A 20,739-nucleotide genomic window follows, 5' to 3' on the forward strand; every position below is an offset into this window, starting at 1 on the left:
TCAGCTTTTGAAATGATAATGAGCTGCTGGTTTTCTCCCTGCTTTGTCAGTTTCTGACAAACTGAGTATTTTGTCTCCTGCTTCATCATCGCAGGAAGATGAATGCCATGTGCAGTAACTATTCCACATCATCTTGCCTGCCTCTTTTCTCCAACACAGATAGATTAGCAGAAGGATGCTGGGCAGCCAGGATTTATTTTCCATTGCATGCAATCAGGCGCAAGACACCATGTAGGCAATGTCAGTTTATTGCAGCTCAAGGTGAATTTCTTTTTCCTAGAAACAGTGACATCACATTTTCCTGTGGGGAAGCTCCTCGGACAGCACTCAATGGTATCTTTCTATAAGTGAGCTTTCTGGAGAGGGTCAGGCTCAGGCAAGATGGAGTTGGCAGGACTGCTGATGGGATTGGTGGTTGTCCCCCTACACTCTTATCTATGGAGGGGCTGGATTGATTGCATTATTTAGAGTAAGCAAAACCTGCAAAAAATCATGTGCTGTATTCTCAAGCTTTCCTTTGAAAAGAAGGGAGCTAAAAGCAGTTGCATTTAAAAAGGAGACAGTTAAACAACTGAGCATTTATCTCATGATCCTGTCCAAATGAACTTCATTTTACTTAGTGTGCTTTCCAATTGCATTCACTCATAACACCAAGCACTGGCCTCTGCCAGAACTGCTGAGCTCTGTGGGTGGGAGGCTGGCTACATATGTAAGAAGGAGTAGTTGGAAGCCAACCCAGCCGTGGTTTTTAACTAGTGCTCAGTGGAAACTGGAGGTTTGTTGGAAGGTCAGCAGAGGAGCCTGAAAAATTATTTTGGAATGTCTGATATTTTACTTTTCCAGCCATTCCGGTTTTGTGTTGTTTCTTTTATTGCTAACCAGATATGCCAGTATAATGATCTCTTAAGTCATAGGTTAATTAAAATATAAAGAGAGTCCAGACTTCCAAAATTTAATACAATTTGAAAAGGAGAAACATTTCCAAAATGGATACATGGCATTTTCACTGGAAGCAATGTAGAATACTTAAAGATATTCATAGGAAAACGAGATTTCTAATGTAACTTCTGTAAAGCTGGATTGACCATCCCTAATCCAAAGATCAGGAACCTGAAATGGTTCAAACTCCAAAGCTTTCTGTTGGCCACCATGATGCCTCAAGTAGAAAATTTCACACCATGAAACCTTGTTTCATGTACAAGATTATTTAAAACATCATATAAAATTACATTCAGGCTATGTATATTGAGTGTATATGAAACATATATAAATTTCATGTTTAGATTTGGGTCCCATCCTTAAGATATTTCATAATGTATATGCAATTATGGTAAAATTTAAAAATAATTAAAATCTGATGTATTTCTGGTCCCAAGCTTAGTGGACAAAGGATACTCAACTGAGGGGTCTAAACCTAGGCCCTGGGGCTGGGGATTTAGCTCAGTGGCGCCACACCTGCCTGGCAAGCATAAGGTCCTGAGTTTGATCCCAGGTATCACAAAAAACAAAACAAAACACTAAACCTAGGCCCTTTGGTACCTTAGATGACCAGCCTCTCCCCCATCTCCTCACCTGAAAAAGTCTGTGTAGCAAATTTACTTCTTTCTCATCCTGTGATTCCCACAGATAGAGAGTAGGTGAGGCCAGTTGGGATGGGCCAGGATGGGGAAGGGTGAAGCTGGGGTGGGGACTGTGTAGGACCAGTTGTTCGCAGCTTCCCCTCTCTGTTTCATTTCTGCACCTATTGCTTGGCTTCAGAATGACCTCTGAAGAGACTGGGCCCACCACATTCACACGTGACATCAGTGAGGAGGGGTTCGGTCATATTGCTATCAGGCTACTACTTTGTGTTGCTCTTTACTGAGGAACAGCTCCAGATGGGCGAGGGAAGGCTCTTATTAAGCCTCGAAGTAAAAATACTCAGGAAGGAGGTCTTGCTAAGCTTCTTTTGAGGCTCTTTCCCTTAGATGTGTCGGTGGCTCTTTCATTTTGGCTGATATTCAAATAAAGCTCCAAAGTGAATGAGGAAGCACTTGAAATCACTTTCCATCCACAGTTTGTCTTTCCTGGTTGTATAAGTTTATTATATTATTTTTAGAATGTTTACTTAGTGCTTAGAGCTAGCCTGGCAGAATATCTGAACCTTTGATTAGAACATGTCTGTATCTTCTATCACTAGTGTCCATTGGGAAGAGGCTAAAAATAGTCCATCCAACCCTTCCTTTACCACAAGGTGGTTTATTTGTTAAAATAAGAGAGAAAATAGTAACACTCTGTTCACTCCTCCCCTAAACTCTTTCTGGCATGAAATGGACTTATCCTTTGGTATATGTACAAATTGGTTCCGAGGACTCCTATGGATACCAAAATTTGTGGATGCTCAAGTACTTTGTAATAAAAGTGCTATTTGCATCAGTTCTCCCTCTCCCCTTCCTTATTTTCTTTTCTCTCTCTTTCAGTGCTGGGGACCAAACCCAGGGCCTCTAGCAAGTGAGGCAAGTGCTCTACCACTAATGTACAACCCACCCTCTCATATATACTTCAAATCATTTATAGATTATTTATAATACCTAATGGAATGTAAATGCCGATACATGGTTATTATACTTTATAGTTTCGAAAATAATGAGGAAAACAAAATCTGTACCTGTTCACTAGAGAGGAAAATTTCTTCCCAAACTGTGGTTTGTTAAATCCATGGCTATGGAATCTGTGAATACAGAGGATCAACTGCAATGGGGCCATTGGTATGATCCCCACCACTGCAAAAATAAAATAAAATAATAAAATAAAATAAAGTAAAAAAGCATATAAACCGAAGGGTCCACTGTAAATGGTCACTCCAGAAATTTAAAAAATATATATTGGTCTTGAAATGGGGCCAATGGCTAGTCAGCATCTTTGGTCTGTTCCTGGGACACTAACAGCAAGGACAATTTTCTGAGCACATGCCATGCTTGCCCTAAACTGCATAATTCCCCACCTTTGCATGGTGGGGCTCAGGTGTCTTGTGCCTGGTGTATGAGCCCTTTGTAACCCACAACTTTCTCCTTGGTCATCCAGCATTCTCCTTCACCACCTGGAATGGTCGGCTGTGGATTGACCTCTTTATTGTGGACCCCAGCAGCCCTGGACTAAAATGTCCAACTCTTCCTCCAAACCGACCTAGTCCCGCCCACTTCCCAGGACAATGCCAAACCCCTACTACACAAGGCTCTTCTCAAGGCTAAAGTGCATTAAACCTCAGGCTCCCAAGATCCCTACAGTCCTTGCTATACTTTTTAACACTTAGCGCATAAGAGAATCTTAGAGAACTGTACACTGTAGTCCACACTGCAATCACAGCACTGAGAGGCTGAGGCAGGAGGACTGAAAGTTTGAGCTCAGCCTGGGCAACTTAGAGACTTTGTCTCAAAACAAAAATTAAAAATAAAAAAAGGGCTGGGGAAGTAACTCAGTGTAGAGGCCAAGGGTGCTACTCCTTCTACCAAAAATCATTTATTTGAAAGAGCATTTATCTGGTTATGAATCTTTTTATGTGTATAGCATTTATTTTTGAGAATCTCAAAATCTTCTGATAATAGTGGCAATAAGTTTTAGTATCTACCATGGCAACTGTCAATTAGTAGGTGCTTAATTTTGCCTGAAGATTAATTTAGGGCTTATCACTCTACTCCCACAGGGTGAGTTAAATACTTATATGGCCTCTACTGGGACCATTTGACCCAGGGGTCAAGCACTCCAGGGATTTTGTATTGTTTGACAAACATTACATACGCTAAAATGTTTGTAGGGGCAGATGGCAGGAAGATGGTGAGGAAGAAAATCATGTCTGTATTTTAGAAAAAGAAAAGAAATTGCTTTGTATGATGTCTTTATTGAGTCATGGAACCCTAGAACACACAAAAGGTGCTAAGAAGTCCTGCCACAAAGAAAGCTCTATTATTTGGCTGAATAATCATTTCCCAAATTATTTGACTATCTTAGTCACTTTCTTGTTGCGGAGGACAAATACAGGACACCAACAACTTAAAGGAGAGCTCCATTTTGGCTCACATTTTTAATCTATATCTGCTGGTGGAGGATCTGGGTGGAGGAATGCCACTCACATCATGGTGGACAGGAAGCAGTAGGCAGGAAGAAAGGGGAAGAGGCAGGGAGGGAGATATACCCTTTCTGGCCAAACCACCAGTGACCTACCTCTTCTGACCAGCAAAACCTCATAACAACTGATTTAGCTATAGGCTAATTGGTGGATTAATTTTTCACGAGTGTAGCACTCGCTTGATCCAATGACCTAAAAACCTCACCTCTGAGGGCAAGAGGCTTTCAGGGGATGTTCTCAATGTAAAGTCTCTCTCTCTCTCTCTCTCTCTCTCTCTCTCTCTTTCTCTCCTCCTGATATAATAGATTTAGTCTCCCAGAAATGCTGAGATTCTCTTGAACACAGTTTGAGAGCATTTTCTTCCAATCTGCCTTCCCTTCCATTGTCCCTCTAAGCCACACTTTGTGTGAGTTTTTAAATCTGTGACCATAGTAAGATCTTCGATGATTGGACTTCAGTACATAGTCAACCATTCTGTATTTGACCTGGTTTCCGCTACCGGCAAACTCCTTCCATTTCTACCACTCTATTTTCCATCCTTTATATAAGTCCAAATGAGAAAAATTAATCGATATTTCTGGTGATTTAAGTAGCCTCTAGACTTAAATAAGCAGGCAGTTTCTAGTGTCTCTGGCACTAGCTAGTTATGTGAATGTTTTAGAAATTTTCTACTCTAACCAAATTTTTAACCAACAAATTAACTAAGGTCTTGGAAAGTAAGTATTGAGCCCACAAGCTGGAGGCCACATGAACCAAATCCAAACCTACTAGTTTCCAGGTAAGTGGGCTTTTTCATTTGCCTCTTAGATTTCTAAATCTGCTGAAATCTTTGAAGTTTCAAACTTCTTTTATTTCTTAAAGTCAGCCGAGTTCATCACAAACAGAAAAGAAAATTTTGTCAGATTTTGGGTTATGCACAAGTGGGACCCCCTTGTAGGATGCACTTGCCATTTGCCTCCCTGCTCTCCACCAGGAGCTTTGAGGCCAAGATCCTTCACAAAATGTGGCTTCCGAGAGAGATCTCTGTTCTCCAGGTGTAGCTAGATTTACTGCACTCACTGGGGATCCATCCGCCCCCCACCCAATGCAAGCATTGTTTTCTTTTGATTTAAAAAATGAGATTTTCAGTGCTACAGGATATTCTTTTGATCACATCCTGCATGGTTCCAGATCACGACACTGTCTCCTCCTCTGGAGTTTTGGGCCTCCCACTGTTTAGCTCCTCTCTTGGCTTATTCATCTCATTTCTTACTACACCCCAGGCTTTTTCAGACACTCCCTGCACCTGCTTCTGCTGTTCCTTCTTACTTCTCTAACCTCTGGACAGAGGTTCCTTCTGCTTAGTCACCTGTCCCTCTTTCTGTGTGCTAAATGATAGCTCTTTGTTCAAGTCTCATCATCTCTACAGAAATTTTCTAGAAGCCTGGTATTGTGATGCACACCTATAGTCTCAGCACTTTGGGAGGCTGAGGCAAAAGGATGACAAATTTAAGCCCAGTCTGAGCAACTTAGTGATTTAATGAGACACTGTCTCTGACCAAAGAATTTTAAAAAGGGCTTGGGGTGTATCTCAATGTGAAGGTCTTGGATTCAATACCTGGTGCCTCAGAAAACAAAACAAAATGCATATACTCCCCACCAAACAAACTTGCAAAACACAACTTCCTAGACCAAGGTCTTCTGGCTCCTACCCCTCCACAAAGGTCTGATATTTTCTCTCGTTCTCTAATTTTAGTACATGTGCTGCCAAAGTGAATGCTCTAATTTTCTCTAAATGTTCAGCACCTGGGGAATGTTCTTTGTAGACCCTTGTGATGGTTGGTGTAGATTTCTACCCCTTGCCTTTGTAAATTATCGTTCTATCTCTCTCAACCATAATGATTGCCTAGCAAGCAGTCAGTTTGTGTGGTGAAGGACACATCCCAAAGCACGTACACAGACACTGGGTCATCTGAGTCATCTCCGCCTTATGCAGGGACAGGTAGATATTAGCATCAACTGCAACTACCTTATTTTCAGATGAGAAAAATGAGGTTAGATAAACTGCCCAATTACACAGTGCCTCATAGAATTCCAAATCAAGACTGCTCCTCTGAACTTCCAAACTTGCCTGATAAAGTTTGCTATGAGTGAAGTGAGAAGTTAGAACATTGCTAATCCTAGGCACTAACTCTAATATTGATGATTTTAGAAAGAATGGGGCAGTGCTCCACCCTAGGGGTCTGGTATGGAAAGGATTCGCTCATTCTGGAAAAGACTTGTGTTCTGGGTCTTCTTTTTGTTCTCTTCAGCTCTCCTTTGTATCCCAGTTCTGAATTCATAAGCTCCATGTTCTTTCCTTGACCACTAGGTTAATATTGTATTAAGAAGCAAAGTTTTAGAAAGTATTCTTGAAGCATTGAAAATGAGGACGATTTTATGTCACATACATTCTAGTATGGTCCAGCACTGGAGAGAGCAAGGTAAGATTGGGCCAATTCCCACTAAGAGAGAATAAAATGATTGGAGCACAAAGTAAACAGCATTATCAATATTTATTTTATTATTTATTTTATTTATCAATATTTATTGATAATATTTGTTGAAAGACAATAACTCTATATGCTGGAATAGCTCAGGATTAAAGAAGAAGGAGTGAACGGTATGGGCAAGATTTCTGAACTCAAGATCATATTCTAGGTAGGACAGTTACAAGTATAGAATTGATGCATTGTTGACAGCGATAAGTAATAAAGGGAAACTACATAGTAGGCTGAGGTGGAGGGCAGCCTGAGCGGCAGCATGTTACAGAGTGTGGTCTGCAGGCTTCTCTGAAAGTGTGGTATTTGGGCAGAAGTAAGCAGCCAAGTAAAGACTGGAAACAGATTGCTCGAGGCAGGAGGACAAGAAGACCAGGATGTGCAAAGAAGTTGTGTTTGCCACTTAGAAAGAAGTTCATAATGCCTAGTGTATCATGAGGGAGGGACAAGGACAGGAAGCAGCAGGTTAGCGTAGGGGTCTGGTAGATCAAAGGAGCCACCAGAGGGTTTCCTGGGGGCAGGAAGGGGTGATGCAATCTGACCTGAATTTTGGAAACATCACACTAGCTGCTCTGTGTGAAAAGGAGAATAGGGAGGCAAAAAAGAAAGCAGAGAGGTTATTCCATTAATATTAATCCAGGGGATCACAGATGATTGCAGGATGCACTAAGTATTAGTGATGATAGAAATAAAGAGAATTAACATGTGTTTTTGAGATGGAAATGATACAACAGCTTACTGGATTGAACATGGATGGACTTGACGAAGGAATGAAGTCATGAGTTCTATGTACTGCTGAGAAATGGAAACATTTGCTAGTACTGAGGACAGTAAGGAAGCAGTGCCTGAAGCGAACCACAGTGTCACTCCTATAACATATCACACAGCTTGGATGAGTACACTTCCGCTGGATAGCTCCACGAATAGAAATATACAGACATGTTGGATAAATATTTTATATTTCTTTTTTAAAAATAATCATGTTTATATCATCTCATTGCAAATCCAAAACCAGAAATAACCCAGAGGGACATAGCTTTTAGTTTAAAAGCAGAAAATCTTTGCAATGACTGAAATAAACCATAGCCAGTGTATAATGTGAATGATTTAAAAGCAGAGCCCAGCTCTCTGATACAAGTGTCCTCTTCACAGTGGTTGAAGACAATGAGTTGGCTGCTGGTATGACCTGGCCTGTAAAAGGGGACATCACCCTTCTCTGATTCAGAATGTTTTGATATGATTTTCTCTAAAAAGTTTTGGTCATGGTTTTAGCAACTTTTATGATGCTCTAAGGACAATGACAAGGCATTTCTTCTATAGAATGTTCTGAGGGGGAATTTTCCCCTGATAGGTGACTAGCTGTCTGTATCAATCAGGATCAATGAGCTGAGAGATCTGAAGACCTTTTTAAAGGGACTGCCTACAGAGAGCCCACCATGGTTGTTGAGGAACTTGGAGACTTAAAGTGTTGCTAAGATTGCAAAAGTCTGCAGAAACAAGAGTGGAAAAGTACTACCAAAGCTGACACACAGCCACCCTCTGCCTGGCATGAGCTTCAAATCCAGACTATATAAGGAAAGCGGATATTCCATCCATCAGCTGTATTGTTTGTCCAATCCAGGTACAGCGTGACATGCTCATGAGTTCTGGGGATGACAGGAGCCCTCCTGAAAGGCAAGATATTGAAGCACAAATTCGAAAGATTCAAGGCAAGAAGGCAGGCTCTTGGTGAAGCAAAAGGAGTGGACCTTTGATTCCACAGGCTACTATGACAAGGAGATTTATGGTGAAAGTGACAGCAGATTTGCTGGCTACATGATATCAATTGCTGCCACTGAACCTGAAGATGATGACAATTACTACTCATCATTAACCAGCTTGCTTGGCCAGAAGAAGCCAGGGTAGCATGCCCCTGTGGCGTTGCTCAACTATATTCCACAGTCAACAGAACAATCTGAACCGTGTGCTGACCACCAGCCTCCGAAGATCGAACATTGCAGACAGGGAGGACAAATACAAAAAGCACAGGGGGACCATGATCATTTTCCCGGAGCATCTTGATCCTTTTGCAGACGGAGGGAAGACCCCTGACCCTAAAATGAACACTTGGACTTACATGGATGTAATGCGAGAACAGCACTTGACTAAGGAAGAGAGAGAAATTGGGCAACAGCTAGCAGAGAAAGTTAAAGCTGGAGAGCTGAAAGTCAGCAATGGTGCAGAAGCATCCCAGCCTCCCTCAAAGCAAAAGTGGCGCTGGGATCAGACTGCCAACCAGACTCCTGGTGCCACTCCCAAAAAGCTGTCCAGTTAGGACCAGGCAGAGACCCCTGGGCATACCCCATCCTTAAGATGGGATGAGACACCAAGTGGTGCAAAAGGAAGTGAAACCCCTGGAGCAACCCCTGGCTCAAAAAATTGGGATCCCACACCAAGTCACACACCTGCAGGAGCTGCTACTCCTGGCAGAGGCGACACACCCAGCCACGCGACCCCGGGCCACAGAGGCGCGACTTCTAGCACTCATAAAAACAGATGAGACGAGACCCCCAAAACCGAGAGAGATACTCCTGGGCACGGAAGTGGATGGGTGGAGACTCCTTGAACAGATCAAGGTGGAGATTCAATTGGGGAGACATCGACTCCTGGAGCCAGTAAAAGAAAGTCCCGATAGGATGAGACCCTGGCCAGTCAGATGGGTGGAAGCACTCCTGTTCTGACTGCTGGAAAGATGCCCATTGGCACTCCAGCCATGAACATGGCCACCCCAACTCCAGGTCACATAATGAGTATGATCACTAAACAGCTTTAGGCTTGGAGGTGGGAGAGAGAAATTGATGAGCAAAACTGCCCACTCTCTGATGAAGAATTGGATGCTATATTCCCAGAAGAATACAAGGTACTTCCACCTCCAACTGGTTATATTTCCATTCGAACCCTGGCCTGGAAGCTGACAGCAACTCCAACACTGTTAGGTGGAATGACTGTTTTCCACATGCAGACAGAAGACAGAACTATGAAAAGTGTCAATGACCTGCCTTCTGGAAATCTTCCATTCCTAAAACCTGATGATATTCAGTACTTTGATAAACTGTTGGTTGATGTTGATGAATCAACACTTAGTCCAGAAGAACAAAAGGAGAGAAAAATAATGAAGCTGCTTTTAAAAATTAAGAATGGAACACCTCCAATGAGAAAGGCTGCGTTATGCCGGATCACTGATAAAGCGAGGGAGTTTGGAGCTGGGCCTCTGTTTAATCAGATTCTTCCCCTGCTGATGCCTTCTACACTTGAGGACCAGGAGTGCCATTTGCGCATGAAAGTCATTGATAGGATATTGTACAAACTAGATGACTTAGTATGGCCGTATGTGCACAAGATTAATTGATTGATGAAGATTACTATGCCAGAGTGGAAGGCCGAGAGATCATTTCTAATTTGGCAAAGGCTGCTGGTCTGGCTACTATGCTCTCCACCGTGAGACCTGACATAGACAACATGGACGAGTATGTCTGTAACACGACAGCTACAGCCTTCGCTGTTGTAGCCTCTGCGCTTGGCATTCCTTCCTTATTGCCATTCTTAAAAGCTGTGTGCAAAAGCAAGACGTCTTGGCAAGCCAGACACATGGGTATTAAGATTGTACAGCAGACAGTGATTCTCATGGGCTGTGCCATCCTGCAACAGCTCAGAAGCTTAGTTGAAATCACTGAGCATGGTCTTGCGGATGAGCAGCAGAAAGTTTGAACCATCAGCACGCTGGCCATTGCTGCCTTGGCTGAAGCAGCGACTCCTTACGGTATCGAGTCTTTTGATTTGGTGCTGAAGGCCCTGTGGAAGGGTATCCGCCAACACAGAGGGAAGGATTTGGCTGCTCTCTTAAGGGCTGTTGGGTATCTTATCCCTCTTGTGGATCCACAATATGCCAATTACTATACCAGAGAAGTGATGTTAATCCTTATTTGAGAATTCCAGTCTCCTGATGAAGACATGAAGAAAATCATGCTGAAGGTAGTAAAACAGTGTTGTGGAACAGATGCTGTAGAAGCAAACTACACTAAAACAGAGATTCTTCCTCCTTTCTTTAAACACTTCTGGAGCACAGAATGGCTTTGGATAGAAGAAATTACTGACAGTTAGTTGATATCACTGTGGAGTTAGCAAACAAAGTAGGTGCAGCAGAAATCATATGCAGGATTGTGGACGATCTGAAAGATGAAGCCAAGCAGTACCAAAAAACGGTGATGGAAACAGTTGAGAAAATTATGGGCAACCTAGGAGCAGCCGATATTGATCACAAACTTGAAGAACAACTGATTGATGGTATTCTTTATGCTTTCCAAGAACAGACTAGAGGACTCGGTGATGTTGAATGGCTTCGGCACAGTGGTCAATGCACTTGGGAAACGAGTCAAACCATACTTGCCTCAGATCTGCAGTACAGTTCTGTGGCCTTTAAAAAACAAATCCGCCAAAGTCAGGCAGCAGGCAGTGGATTTCATCTCTCGCACTGCTGTGGTCATGAAGACTTGTCAGAAGGAAAAGTTGATGAGGCACTTGGGTGTCATGCTGTATGAATATTTGGGTGAAGAGTATCCCAAAGTATTGGGCAGCATTCTTGGAGCCCTGAAGGCTATTGTAAATGTAATAGATATGTACAAGATGACCCCACCAGCCAATTAAGGATCTGCTGACCAGACTCACTCCCATCTTGAAGAACAGGCATGAGAAAGTGCAAGAGAACTGTATCGACCTTGTTGGACATACTGCTGACAGGGGAGCTGAATATGTGTCTGCAAGAGAGTGGATGAGGATTTGCTTTGAGCTTTTAGAGCTCCTAAAAGCTCACAAGTAAGCTATCCGTAGAGCCACAGTCAACACATTTGGCTATATTATAAAGGCCATTGGCCCTCACGATGTATTGGCCATGCTTCTAAACAACCTCAAGGTTCAGGAAAGGCAGAACAGAGTGCGCATTCCGTGGCCATAGCTATCATCCTCGAGACTGCTCCACCTTCACAGTGCTCCTCGCCCTCATGAAGGAGTACAGAGTTCCCGAACTGAATGGGGTGTTGAAATCGCTGTTCTTCTTGTTCGAATATATTGGTGAAATGGGCAAAGACTACATTTACGCCATGACGCCATTACTGTAAGATGCTTTAATGGATGGGAACCTTGCGCACAGGCAGAAGGCCAGTGCGGTGGAGCAGCACATGTCCCTGGGCGTGTACGACTTTGGCTGTGAGGATTCTCTGAATCACCTGCTGAACTACGTGTGGCCCAATGTGTTCGAGACATCGCCCCACGTGATCCAGGCTGACATGGGCGTGCTGGAGAGGCTCCGGGTCGCCAGCGTACTTGCAGGACGCTGCAGTACCGCCTGCAGGGTCTGTTTCATCTGGCTCGGAAGGTCTGGGACTATGTACTGGAAGATCTACAATTCCATCTACATCGGCTCCCAGGACGCGCTCATGGCCCACTACCCCCACATCTACAAGGACAACAACAATACTTGCATCCACTACGACCTCGACTACATCTTGTAGGGTCCCGTGCACAGCCGTTTCACCCTTAAAGTTGCTTCAATTTGGTGATATACAATTTTAAACTTTGCAGCTCCGTATGGAGCTGGTCCTAGAGGAAGAACTAAAAATCCAGTAGCATGATTTTTAAATAACCTGTCTTTGTTTTTGATGTTAAACAATAAACGCCAGAAGCGACCAAGAACACAGTGATTACATGCACTAAACTGAAGGGATTTCATTTTTAATTCATCTTTATGAAGATTTAGAATTCATTCCTTGTATTTAAAGGGAATGTTTAATTGAGAAACAAATGTTTGTGTACAAAAAAAAAAGTACTACCAAAGCTTAAAGGAGGCCAGAGACATGGAAGACTTCTGAAAGATGCCCTAAAGGCACAACTACCTCCAGAACTGAACCTGTGAGGCGCACCCTCAGCTCTCTCTTCCTGCTCTCAGATTGGCATCTAGGTCTTCCACTCATTGATCTCCAAACGGAAGTCAGCTGGTCGAGAAACCTGGGTCATCTTAGAGGACCAAAGTTCAAGGAGTATAATGGACTTGGGAGTGAACTAGAGAATGGTATGTGCCCCCCAAGGGTCACTTTTGTTTATTATTTCATATTTATATGCATTTTTATATTAATTGTTTTATTCATTGCCTTTTACATGCTAAAACAAGACCATATAAATGTAGTTGTGACCACTAGAGAGATAGCAGGTGGTTATTGATTCCGAGTGGCCTGGAGCTATCAGTTTGCCATGGTTGCTCAAAACTTGTTACTAAATGGAAAGATTGAAGGCAAAACAATAACAACATCCAAAGAGAAGGAAATTCAATTCCAAACCAGATTGTTAGAGCATTTTTATCAGAGTCAGTGAGCAGTTATGAGAATACTTACCAGAAGAGTAGGGGGAATCTGTGTTATTTCTCATTCTTATTCTAATTTTGGGGGACTAAAGAAATTTCTCAGGGATTGGAGCAGCAAAGGCTTAGAGTGAATGAAACTTGGCCCAGCTCAAGAATTAAAACTTCTATCCCATATTGCTTAATCTTCATTCCTACTTGGCTAGTAGATACAGCATAAATCCTCCCAGCTTCTTCTCTCTTATCTAAAACTGTACTGTGGTATTAAACAAATCGTGGATCTCTTCCACATTCCCTCTGATACTTTGAAAACTGCTCAAAATAAGGCTTAACAAAGGTAGCATGCCTCCGTATGTCTTAGAAACTGGAAATATGACCACATCAAAAGTCTTTAAATGGCAAGATTTTAATGGTTGAATAATATGCTGGAACAGTGGAGTAATTTCTTCTCGAATGCTAGGATGAATTATTTATGCTTTGACAACATTATGTGTCTCTAAAGCAGCTTTTAGTTATTCACCACTTCTGGGCTACAGCTGATCCTGCTGCCCATTCTTGTAATTACATTAACCTCTCGACTTTACATGACAAGCTTTTCCTGTGCACTGCGATCAATAGCCCATAACGACACCTCTTTAATAGGGCCATAGTTACACTTCAGTTCAGATACAATTAACTTTTGTCCCTCTTTTATTTTTGGTAGGGCACAGAATGAAATTTCTTTTTGGAACATCTGAAACAAAGACAGTCATTTTGAAGGGGAAAAAAAAATTACACACAAAGATATACAAATCCCATGGAAAGAAGTGATTGCAATGATAAATAGCCATCTGAAAATCCATTTCTGCACGCACTTGGGAAACACTGGGAGAAGCGATGGATTTCAAAGCCCTAGATTTGTGTAGTGCCCTTTAAATTTCTGCTTTGATAAACTTTTTAGTTTCAGTAGGATTAATGTCACTCTGGACCACCTAGTATCCTATTCAAGCTATACCAATAAGTTATAGTACATAAATGTAAACAGAGAAAGCATAATGTTAAATGGCAAGGCAACTTTGAGATCAACTAGTTAAATCCCCCTCTTTGTCAAAAATCCTCTTTCTTGACAAAGAGAGAGAGAGAGAGAGAGAGAGAGAGAGAGAGAGAGAGAAGTAATGTGGTAAAACCAGTCCCTGGCTGCTCAAAAAAACTGAATGCTCAATCACATCAATAGTTTTAAAGCAGCCATGGTGAAGTATTTACACCATGGAAACCGGCAAATGCCAAAGTAGTGAATGTCTTTTTTTTCTCAGAAAGCAAGTGAAACATTTTCCTGCATACCACTGTGTGTATGTATCACCCATCTATATGTTATTTTTCTTCTACCTTTTTAAACCAAAACATTTATTGGTACAATTTAGATATACATAATGATAATACTCATCATAGGAAATTTCTACCTGCAAATGATATACCCTGTCTCTTTTTTTATTAATAGTAAATATTTGTGATACAAGATGAATACAGCCATCTTGAGGAGTTGATACATATAAGTATCACATCTTAGTCCTTTCACATTATTATATGCAATATTACGTAGCCATTTGATAGGTACTTCTGTCAAAAAAAGCCTCATGAAACTGTCCCAGGTATTTTTGTGATTACATTTTAATGTTACTTTAGTGCTTTATACTATCTGTATTAACACACATATACACAAAAAATTTGCACCCATAATGGATATCCACACACTTGCAGGGACTTGTATTTTAGAGAAGACTTCATATTGCCCAGAATTTGACGAAGCCAATGGGTCACTTTTGGGAGTTCCAAAGGAACTCACAAGAATCAACTTTATAAAGATAGGCATTGTGGCCAAGGCTGTAGCCAGACACATTTGAACATGGAAGATTTGGGATGTGAACTGAATTCATTTTCCCTCTAGTTCTATAATGCTATAAAGGAACAATGTCTGTTACTTTCCACCATATTATATTATTATGGCCATATATCTTAGAAATAATAAAATAAAACTACCTATTACTAATAGCAATAATTTAGGTCCCATCCAGTGTTCCTTATAGATAATGTATCTCGTTTAACATCACCTTAAGAAATAACTGGTGGCTGCTTAAATCCTGTCAGACTACCCTAATTTTCTTTTATGACACTGTCAGACTTGCTATATTGCAGAACAGTGATTTACATAATATAGATGTTTGGTGCCTATACATATTACATGATCAGCACATTTAACATGAAAGAAGTAATATCTCTAGTGGGTACAGAAGAGAATTAGAGAAACCAAGAAGAGATAGGTACCAATGTCTCAGAGCTACAGCCCAAATTTTCACAGACTGTAAATGGGAGAGTCTGATTTAAATGCAGAGCCTTAAAAGTAACACAGGAATTTGGTTACCAATGGGATGAGATTAACCCAGTGGTAGCTGTTTTAGTGTTACATCCTGGATGGTAGGACCCGATACCCTGGTAAAGAAAGTGTATAATGATTGATGAACTATTTCCCTCACTTCTTGGATATCTGGAAGCCACAGAATGGAGAAGATGGCCTGTTAATGCTCAATAACTCCAAATAAACACAATTTCCTTTTCATGGAGGGTTTGTGAGATCTAACCAAAGCACATTAATGATAATGATTACAGTATCCACTTCTCAGGGGGGACTTTAAAACTGTTATATAGTTTATTGATTGGAGTTGTTGTAAATACAATCCGTGTCCAAAGATAAGAAGACAGATGTAATAGATCACTTCGTTGGGGCTTTCTGATGCATCTAAGTTTCTTTTAATTTAGTTCAATGGGAATAGTCCATTTTTGTGAGAATATAGTATCTAATAAAGTAGTAAAGGTTTACGTTCTGCATTAAACTCTAGGGATGGTCATTTTTCTTTTCTTTTTATGGGTGGTCTGTAGAAGGCAGGAGAGTAACAGTCTCCAGGCCCATCAGGATGGAGCACGTACACTATAAAAGCATTTGGCTTTTCCATTGGGTCTAAATCACACAGAAACAGAACCTGGACCCTTTCATGTAGATAGAGCTAAAGGGTTTGATATCAGTCTACAAAATAGACTTTTACCAAAAGGATCCAGATTCTTTCAGATCCAATACAAATTCTCCTAAAACATCTGGATCTATTTCCAGATGAAAAGACGTGCACTAATGAAATTGCCAGATGTGACCACTTGCCAAAATACTGCAATGCTTTTGTTAGTGACTTGCTACTTTCAGGGTGCACATGCTAAGGGTTGAATCACCATTCTGATTTTATCCATGGAAGCAAACTAACATTTTCAAGCTTTGCAGGCAGATATTCTTGGGCAATTTACAGCAAAAAACGTTCTTTTCTTATAGGTAGCCAGATAAAAGCCCTGAATTCAAAGCATCTTTCTCGCTTTCACAATTAGTTACTCTCAGTTTTTGTTTTTTTTTCAGAAGTCCTTTATGGCTTTTCCAACTCATTCTTCAATATACCTCTTGATCATTAATATATGAATCAATAGAAAAATTTGCTTTGGATGTTTAAATTGGAGATGTTTAGTTTTAATCTTGCTTCTCTGCTTTCGTTTCAGTTATGAACATTGTGAAACAATCTCTCTACTCTGGCAGAGGCAAATGCTTCCTTCCTGTAAGGTGAATCACTCAGAGAATAATAAATTCTGCACTGGTGCTCTTGTTTAATGTTACAATTCCTTCCTAATGGGGACATGTGACCCCAATAACCCCTCTTTCCATTCCAAAAGTGCAACTTCAAACCCAAATAAATAACTTCTCCCATCAAAGAGCTCAGAAACAAAATGCTTTTGAAAAAACAATGGTGACACTGCCTTAAGGCTTACTGTACCAAATAACTTTTAACACAGTCTCTCTAAAACCAAGCAAGATATTAATACAACATTGCAGACAGATTAGAAGCAGCAGAAATCAACTTAAGACTCTAAAAGCAGATTTCTTAAAAGATCCAAGATTTGGCCTGAAAGGCACAGGGAAGGTTGAACAATAAATGGGACTTAGGGAACTGGGACATTTTTTACTTTGGTCTTTAGTAAGAAAAAAGAAGTGGAGGAGTAGGTAATGACAGAGGCACTGAAGAGGAAGGAAAGCCACGGTAATACAAGGTTCACTCTACAAGAAACAGGGTTGCCTGTCCTGGAAACCAGAGCAGGTTGCTTTCCTGGACTGGGAGGAGTAGCCCCTCTCAGTCATTCTGAGATTTATTATGTCTTTGAAGCAAATATGTATAAATTGTGTCTCCCAGGGTAAACGAGCTTCCACTGTTTTAGGGACAGTAGTCTCTTCTTTAAGAATGAAGCTGACACCAGTATATGAAACAATACCTGGGCAAAACCAGGACAGGCCTGTTTTTCAGGAAAGAGAAGATGTTAGGCTGGATCCTGGCCAAAGTTTGGCAATCTTGACCTAAGGGCCAAGATTGTGGTTTGCAGTCCAGCTTCGTTCTACAAAGATTTACTCTTGAATAGTGGAGAGAACCCTGGCCAGGGAATCCTGAAACCTGCGCTGTGCACCCACGGGTGCAGTTTCCCCAGCTGAAAGTTGTTATATTTGGGCTCGGGATCTTGACTTCATTCATCTTACTCTTTGTCCTATTCATCTTCTTTAAACCTTTTGGACAGGTGAGAGATTCCCCTCCTCATTTTTTCCCCTGCATTTCATGTGCTTCCTCCCTTTGTTGTGTTGTTGCTTTTTGTGTTACTCTGAGTTGATGACTTTGACTAGAAGTATATCTTCCAGATAAAATCTCTAATGGCAACATTTGTTTGTTGTATTGCTAAATGGTTTCAAAACAGGGAAAAGGCTGGGCAGTGCATACATTTCCCTGTTCTTTGTTGATGCTTTAAACTTCCACAGGACAGATTTTCTAGAACGGAGAAAAATGTTCACAGCGATCTGTCACTTTGCCCTAGTATCCAACCTGCCCACTCAATCATTAGTTCTAGCCAAACTGAAGGTCCAAACCTTTCTTCACTTCCCTGTCCAGAATTCAAATAAAAAAGACAATAAGGCCCTTCATACACTGCTCTTTTTTGATCTAAAGTATTTGGATGACTTCAGATTAAAAGAACTCAAGATTAAATACATTGCTTTTTTGCTCTCAGTAACCTCAGGTCAAAATGACACACTTTCTATTATCTTCTCTTCAATTCTCTCTTATATCTGGATATTTCTTGTAAATTTTTAAAAGTTGCAGTTTGGGCTTTTCCTATTCTTAAAATGTTACAATTACATGCTCCTTGGAGAATTTCATATACACAACAAGTTACCTTTTCTTTAGAAACACAGATAATCATTTTCCATCCAGATGGCTATCCCCAAAGACCTCGCTATTACATACCTTGTAAGTCGAAGAAATAATATTGCTGTGAAAATAAATGACTGAAGCCACTTCAGAAAGCAGACAACTTCAAACAACGTGGTAATTTGTAGAGCCCTCTGACATCCCAAGTGCATAATGGATTTGCAGTGACGTGGAGGATTAAGCAAATTGACTATGAAGTCACAACTCTATTTAAACATTTTTCCTTTAAATTTTAAATTTTTTTAGAAAACATATTTGGTGATAAATATTCCCCAAGAAGCCACTGTGGTTTTCTTCTCTGTCCCAGGTAGCTCATCTTTTCATAGGATGGAGTTGATAAAATCCACAGGCTTAAAGCCTAATTCAGCCCTGGTGGGTCATAGAGTCCTGTTAAAACACAGCTTCAGATAATCTGAGACAGCCCTTGTAAAAACACTTATAAAGGGAATTTGTTTCATGGGTTCTATGCATTGAAAAAATTGTGGTCTGCTCCAAAGTGAAGCATTTGAGGTTTCTGTTCCGGTGATGGGGCTATTTTATTGAGCACTGTCACCCAGTCTGAATTTATGGGCACTAGCAGAAAGCCGTGGACTGTAAATTCTGAGGCCTCCTTATTAGGAACCAAGAGCGTTTGACAAAGCACATAATTAATGATCATTTGCTAAAAGTATTTTGGGGGATTTTATTCAAACAAAGTAAAAAAGAAACATTAAATATTAGTCCTGTTATATATGATGGGACATTATATCCATTTGTGTGTCCATAAATCATTTAGCTATGAATACTTAAGAAGAGCAAGAAAGTGATACCCTCCACACACTCTGAGATAATATTGTCTTAGTATTTGATTACAGGCACAGTGTCCTTAATGGACAGATTCATGCTCCATATCCAATGTCCAGTTGGAGCTGGGACACCAAGAAATAGTGACAGAAGGATATTAGACCAAGATCAACCAGAGTTCAGGAGCGTGAAATTGGTGATGAAATAAGACTTTTACTGGGCTTGTCAGAAAGCTGTTTTTGTCTCTTTTATTGTATTGCTTTCCAGCAATTGATTTTGTTGGCCTGATGTGGGTGCTTACGTGTGTGTATGTGTGTGTGTGTGTGTGTGTGTGTGAGAGAGAGAGAGAGAGAGAGGGAGAGAGAGACAGAGAGGTGAGAGAGATGTATATATACTTTTTCTGGAGGGAAAGAAGCTTTAAAATATTTTGCTTGGTTTAACTATCTTTTTATGGAGTCAGAGAAAGAGGAGGACACTGACTTCTCCTCTGAGAGGTGGAGGAATAAACCCAACTATTAAAACAAATAGAAGATTTATTCTTTTTGAACAGTTATAAAATCATTATTATTTGAGTCATACCAGAGCCAAGGCTTTGTCTTCACATACAGGACAAAGTAATGAGGTTGAAAGTAAAAAAAAAGAGGAAAACAGGAAGAAATACTGCCTGGAAAATTCAGATGCCCTGTGCAGGCTTCACGGAGATGAGAGGACTGGATAGTCTGAGTGCTGACTGCTATGGATATGTTACATGATTTGGGACAAACCACTTGAGCCCTCTGGCTTCAGTGTACAATTTTTAAAAAATGAAAGAAAGTCGATCAATAAGATCACTAAGGACTGCCTAATTACAAATATTTATGATTCTAAACTGACATTGTCAGGAAATACACAACCACAAAAAATGGTGGCGTTTTGGTTCAAATGATCCATATAATTGTTTTATGTTTCTGGTTCAGGAGACACAGGCACACTATGCCTCACTGCCACTGTAGATCATTCCTAGGTGTAAAGTCTAAGCTTTACAGCCTGCCTGAAGAGGAAAAAGGGTCTGAAAGAAAATTATTTAAGGTCGTGCAAGCAAACAGTAGGAGAGGTTTAAGAAATCTTTAGAAAACTTGAAATAAGTGCAAATCTTTAACATTTGGCTGAAGAAAGCAAAAGACTTTAAATGCTTATTGAAATAGATTGCTGAATAAAACATTGGCGGGGAAATTGAACTCTTTTGGAGCTGTTGATTATTTTTTTAAGTTAGTTTTTTTTTGGTTAGTTAATAGGATATTTGCAATGCAGCACTGCTTATTCAAATATTCATTGTATCAGTCACAAGTTCTTTACGGGGATTCATAAATTAAGAGTACAAATAAAAGCTATAAGACTAAAATACATCATTTCACATAAGTGCAGTAACAAATATATAGGTCATCTTGTTCAGTTTTATATTAATTACTTGAAGAGAGTCAAATGCTCTTTTACCTATCATTCAATCTATTATCTATCTATCTTTCTTTCTATCTATCTATCATGTATCAGTGTGCATCTGCCACTGGTCCTCCTAGATGTTCAGCCTCTCAGTGTAGTATTTATTAATTAAAAATAAGGGCTGGGGATTTAGCTCAGTGGTTCCGCCAC

General features: G+C 40.6%; 1 pseudogene; it reads left to right on the forward strand.

Annotated features, from left to right (window-relative positions):
* The first annotated feature begins 8,257 nt into the window (after positions 1–8,257).
* Positions 8,258–12,170, forward strand: LOC101726730 (splicing factor 3B subunit 1 pseudogene; annotated as a pseudogene).
* The last annotated feature ends 8,569 nt before the right edge of the window (positions 12,171–20,739 follow it).

The sequence above is a fragment of the Heterocephalus glaber genome, unplaced genomic scaffold (assembly GCF_053883595.1).
Source record: "Heterocephalus glaber isolate CG9 unplaced genomic scaffold, H.glaber_assembly_v1.0 deba00000621, whole genome shotgun sequence".
NCBI lineage: Eukaryota > Metazoa > Chordata > Mammalia > Rodentia > Bathyergidae > Heterocephalus > Heterocephalus glaber.